Below are 6,394 nucleotides of genomic sequence, written 5' to 3' on the forward strand. Positions count from 1 at the left end.
TCATCATCTATCTACTTATCATAAGTGATAAGTAGGGCCAAGCCAAAAACAAAAGAGAAATACGCGTTAGCAAAATGCTAAGTACATACCAATGCTAGATATGTAAAATCATCAATTTATTTAATTAAACATGCTTTCGTAAGATTTAGCATTTGTAAATGATAGATCATTATTCAAACCTTCCATAAATAGAAATTCCACATTTAGAAACATTCCAAAATCAACGACTTTCCAAAATTAGAGTCTAATAGAAATGGAAGATCAACATTTTCGTAAACCATTTCCCAACCTAAGTGTGCACACCCCTCAAGCTAGTAACTCATTTACATAGTCTATACTCGAGGAAAGACTAGGTCATACAAAGCTCATAGTCTTATCATTTATCTCCGTATAGTGGGAGTCAAGAAAATCCAATAAACACCTTTGATAAATCAATCTTCCAATTCCCATGTATGGGATGATTAAAATAATAACATTTCCTTTTAAAACAATTTAGTAAACCAAGTAAGTTTACAACCAAGCTTATAAATCATTTAAATATCAAACAATCGTTTTATTAAAACAAGCTTACACGATTTATTTTATAAAAATTCATAAATCATTGTTCAACATTCAAACATAGTTCATTATTCAAAACATAAAACACATTTATGAATAAAATCACATTAGTTAAAGATCTAGCCACGAATACGTACATTGATCTTTCATACAACCATATGAAACCTCTAACATCAAAATTGACACTTCCCTTCAATAAACCAATAAGCCTAATCAATACTCTTTGAACAAACAATATAAAATATTGACTCAAACTAATTGTGCATGAATAATTGCTTTAACCCTTTTATAAAATTAATACTTGTTTTTGTAAACTAATCTTTAAACTTTATCATTGTTAGATAATAATAATAATAATAATAATAATAATAATAATAATAATAATAATAATAATAATAATAATAACTTATTATAAATGTGAAAATACATAAACTAAACCAATAAAAATAAGATGAGCATGAGGATTAGGCCCACCTACTCTTAATGGGTCAAAAATATCATTAATTTATATTGGTGGGATTTAAGGATTTAGTGCATTGTTGCTATTTGGTTTTTACATAATACCAAAACCAACTTTGGTCTTGGTTTGGAGAAGAACGAAAGAATAGAGGAGGAAAAAGGTGGATGCAAGGAGGTGGTTTGGCTGCGGCTGGGCAACCGGCGTCGGAAGAGGGTGGCGGCGGCGGCAGTTGGCAGCCTGACGGTGGTGGGGCACGACCAAGGGGGTACGGAGGAGAGAGAAAGGGGAAAAATTTTGGGATTTCTTAATTGGGTTTAATTGCTGAAATTTTGTGGGTATTCTTGCAATTGAAATTGAAAATGAAATTAGCTTGGTTTCTTGCTCTATTTATAGGTGGAAAGGGGTGAAGAAATCAGATTAAGCTTTAATGGTGATTGGTTGATTTGGGTGGTGCATCTAATGGTTGAGAAGAACTTGATAATGGTGATGGAGTGGATGAGCTCCAAGTATAAGAAAATATTTTTACCATTAGATTTATAGACTAGGGGAGGTAACATTTGGGGAGGTAAATTGAAAGAATCTTCCATAGTTATGGTGTATGAACATCATACGTTGATGTTGTTGATTGGGGAAGATGGGGTGGGTTTTTATTTTCTTTTCCTTTTATTTTGTGGGTACAAAAATCTGATTTGGGTCATACTTTGTAAGTGAAAAATGGATTTCAAAACATTCTTATGGGCTAGAGGAAAATGATAGTAAGTTAATGGCCCATTAACTATGATCATGATTTAGAAAATAGTTTGGACTCATAGAAGTTTTTATCATTTTAAAGTCTTGAAACAATAACTTTATAAATAAAGTTTAGCAAAAAAAAAATATAATTTGCTTAATAAATCACTTTGAAATCACAAGAGTTTAGAAAATATTTATAAATAAATAAAATATCTTAAGAAAAGCACCTTAAAATAAGGTGTATAATATAATTAAGTATGGGATTTGAATAAATAAAGGTGAAAATCTTTTAAGAAAATAACTTTTTCATAAGGAAAATTAATTAAACCCAAATTAGAACATATTTAAATGTAATAAATATGATTAAAATTAATTAAATATGCTTAAAAATATGGGGTATTACAGTGTAGATTCTGTAACAAGAAGGGCCATAGGGAGTTTGAGTGTTTCTCCAAATTAAAACAACAAGGGAATGGGAACAAGTTTACTCCAATAAACAATCAAGGAGGGAATTCGAATGGCCATAATGGGAATGGAAAGAACGGAAATGTTGGCAACAAAAACTCCGAGAATCAAGTAAAGAATGTCACTCCAGGTCGTTTGTTTGTGATGAGCAAAACGGAGGCTGAAAGGTCTTTTGACACTGGTAACTTTTCTATTCATTCTATTTCTGCTAAAGCTTTGTTTGATTCTAGAGCCACCTAATCTTTTATTTCTAGTTCTGTTGTAGTGAAACCATTTGGACTAGTTGAACCAAATTCGATTGACTAACTTATTAGTTTGCCTACTAGTGAGATTGTGAGATGCACCAAGATACATAAGAGATAACCTAAGTTATTTAATGAGGTGAGTTACGAGGGCGTAACTCTTGTTCTTTAAGGGGGGTAGAATGCGTATAATTTTGCGCTTTTTGCCCTATTTTATGCTATTTTATGGTGTTTTTATGGTTTTCATAGCTATTTTATTTGTTTACGCATATAGTGAAGTGCGTAAATTGGGATGGTGATAAGGTATTAGTGTCGATATTGTGACACAATTGGAATTCCAACAATATAATTTTGATAATTTTGAAAAGGTTTTATGCAAATGTTTTGCAATTTAAGGGATTTCGTGCTAAGTTTCGGGACGAAACTTCTTTTAAGAGGGGTAGATTGTAATCCCCCGTATTTATAAATATGTTATAAATGAATTTTTATTTTATTTATAACGATCCCGCTAACGGGCGCCCCGGGGCGTTAGTTAAGGTATAAATATTTATATATAATTTATCAATTTATTAATTATTACTCATTTAATGTGATTATATGTCCATAAAACAATGTAGCAGAATCAATTTTCAATAGATTAACATTTAATGCTACTTTTCATTTAAGATATTCAATTCTCCATGATCTTATATATTTCCCATGAGTAAGACAACTATACAAGAGTAATATTATAGTTAAGAGTTTACATTTATTTTTATTTTTTTTTTTGTGAAGAAACGCTTCATATCTACTGTAAAATGTAGTTATTTTTTCCATTATATTGATTCTTACTCCAAAAATAAATATGATTAGAAGTAATAATAGAAATTAGAATACCTTAAAAAGTGCATAAAAAAGAAAATCAACAACAAAACCTTAATATAGTTCTCATCTAATATTTGACTAAAAAAACAGGATTCAAATCTTCGTTACACGCAGCAACTTTATTCTTTTTTCTTGGTGCATCATCTGTAATATTTGCATTCTCTTTATCCATCCAACAATTGTTTGCATAATGTCCTGGTTTCCTACACTTAGAACAGTGTCTTGTTTGTTTTGCCAACTCTTTTCCACCCACTTGCCGTTTAGTTTTTGGTCGTCCTTTGGGCTTCGACTTTGGAGGACATGAAATATCATCATCAATTACTAACTCATTTGATTGTATAATTTGCTCATCTGGAACATGATCAATTGAAGTGGTACTTCCATCAAGGCGCCAACGGTTAGGAAAGTAAGTAGATGGAACTTCATGACAGTCCTTTTGAAGAAATACTCGCAGTATGTGCCTACAAATTATCCCTAAGAACTCATACTGCTTGCAAGAGCACATTGCAATGTTCCCATCCCAAAACACTTTATGACATCGACTTTTTTCGTTTGCATAATATCTAACCGAGAAATCATACCCACTACTACAAATGATAGAATATTGGTTTGACCTGCCACATTCCTCCTTAAACTTCTCATAAGCAAATGGAGTGAGCACTTCAGAAGCTTGTTTTTCCAAAGGTGACTTGATTTTTAAAACATTTATCTTGCTAAAAGCCAACATATTATCATGTGATTGTCGTTGGATAATCTCACGAACCGCAACATCAACCTTAAATTTAAAAAAGTTAATTATTTATACTACATCAAATAATATACTTAAAGAACATATTTTTTTTTTCCAAAAAAAAAAAAAAGTTTACTAACCTGTTTAGCAAGATCTTTTAAAGTTGAAGTAGACGAAACAAATCTCTTGAAGAAACCATTAATATACTCAGATCTTCCTGTAGTTCTCATTCCTCCAAAATAATAGCTTCGAAGGTATGCTGGAGCCCAAAATTCTTTGATTTGGTATAAACCCTTAACATGTTTAATGTCAAGCAATTTGTATTTGTTAACAACAATGGGCCATTGATTCTCAAAATCTTCAACGGACTCTAGCTTATAAAGCGTATAAAAATCCTTACACCAGTCTTGATACTTATCACGCAAAATAAATGTGAACCAACCACTAAATTTTGAAGTGATATGCCATATACAAAAACAATGTTTAGTGTGTGGCAATTCTTGAGCAATTGCTTGGGTCATCCATGGATCTTGGTCTGTTATGATGGTTTTTGGTGGTTTCTTCATTGTAGCCACAAAAGTCTATAAGGAATAAAATCAGTTATTAAAATTAATCCTATATAAATTGTCATGAGTATATATGATAAGAACATATTTTAAATGATGATATCTACTACTCCACTAAACTGACGCCAATGCTATTAGAATATTACATTATCACAACAATATCACATTATCACAATAATATCTCATAAATGGTCTAGTAATATATGATAAAATTTTATCTTAATAAATATGATAATTGCTAACATGTAATGCAAGCTGTATACCTATATGATAATTGCTAACTTGTAATACAATATGATAATTTTATCGAAGGTATGCTACGTTTGTTGTTATATTGTTAATGACTAGCCAAATGTAAATATTGTTTGCCAATATTCGATTGATAAGGTAGCAAATCAGCACATGTCTATCAAGAAACTAAAAATAAGATAGCACAAGATTAAATAATATTTACCTTCATTAACCATTTAAAAGTATCTGTAGTCTCATTCCGTAGCAGTGCACATCCAAATAATATTGTCTTCCCATGATTATTAACACCGACAAATATTCCCAACGGCATGTCATATACATTTACTTTATAAGTAGTGTCGAAGACCACAACATCCCCATATTTATCATACCACTCATTTGATTGAGCCGGACACCAAAATAAGTGCTCCAATTTCCTCTCATGATCAACCTTAACAACATATTGGAAGTTGGAATTTTCTTCTTTACAAGATTTGAAATATTGCAGTAGATTGGCTACATCATCTCCACAAATTGATCTTCTCACTTTAGTAAAAAGATTAAGGATATCTTTTTCAAGAAAAGGTAACTCTCCGTGTTCTAGATTTTTTTCAAGCTCGAGAACACGAATAATTTGTCTCACTGTAAGACCGGCCTCCTTTAAGATAAGAATATGCTTCTCATCTTCTTGACTTATCATTCTATTTGCCGGAAGGAACCGCACTTGTGATTGAGATAAAAGAGGATGATTATGCTCTTTTGTAAATGTAGTTACATGCCATTCTTCATCAAATATTTCATTGCATCTCCTCAATTTAATACGCAAATGAGCATTGCAATTACATCTAGTGGATACTCTCTTTCTTTGCTCTTTGTTTGGGTCAATTTCCTTTAGTGGTTGACTTCGACTACGATGACAATAGAAATCACGCCGGATGATTTTACCATCTTGTTTTTTGGTTCGATCTTTTCGAATGCTAAAACCATGGAGGTGTGCATAATTTTGGTAGAATACCCATGCTTCTTCTTCACTAAGAAAAGTTTGACCCACAAATGGCTCAAGCCATAAGTTCGATTGATCATGATTTTCTTCTTCATATGATGGAGGTTCATTCAAATCAAACATTTTTTATTTTCTGTTTTTGTTTTTGACGATTTGTATTTGATGGAGGTTCATATGATACCCATGAAATATCAATTTTTCATGTTTCTGTTTTTGACGATTGGAAGAACAATGATATACATGTATTCACATTTTTTTTTATCTTCTATGAATTAAGGACAGTTATGGCAGTAATTAATTTTGGTTTGTATTCACATTTCACATAGTACTCAGAGTATTTTTTTTGGGACAATAAGAAATATTTAATACAATAGTAATAAATGTGAGAAAGCTAATGCATCAAATATTGCTCTTATCTAGTGCCCCCGGGGCGCCAATTAGCTTTTGCCTATTTATAATATTTATGTGCCTGTGTTTTTCCGGGATTTAAGTTTTAAAAATCCAAATTATTTTTGGGTTGATAATTGATTTTGTTCTAAAATG

At 31.3% G+C, this 6,394-nt stretch overlaps 1 pseudogene; it reads right to left on the reverse strand.

The window, feature by feature from the left end:
• Positions 1–3,388: 3,388 nt before the first annotated feature.
• LOC145604093 (protein FAR1-RELATED SEQUENCE 11 pseudogene) lies at positions 3,389–5,974 on the reverse strand (annotated as a pseudogene).
• Between the last annotated feature and the right edge of the window lie 420 nt (positions 5,975–6,394).

This window comes from Chenopodium album, chromosome 22 (assembly GCF_948465745.1).
Source record: "Chenopodium album chromosome 22, dcCheAlbu1.1, whole genome shotgun sequence".
NCBI lineage: Eukaryota > Viridiplantae > Streptophyta > Magnoliopsida > Caryophyllales > Amaranthaceae > Chenopodium > Chenopodium album.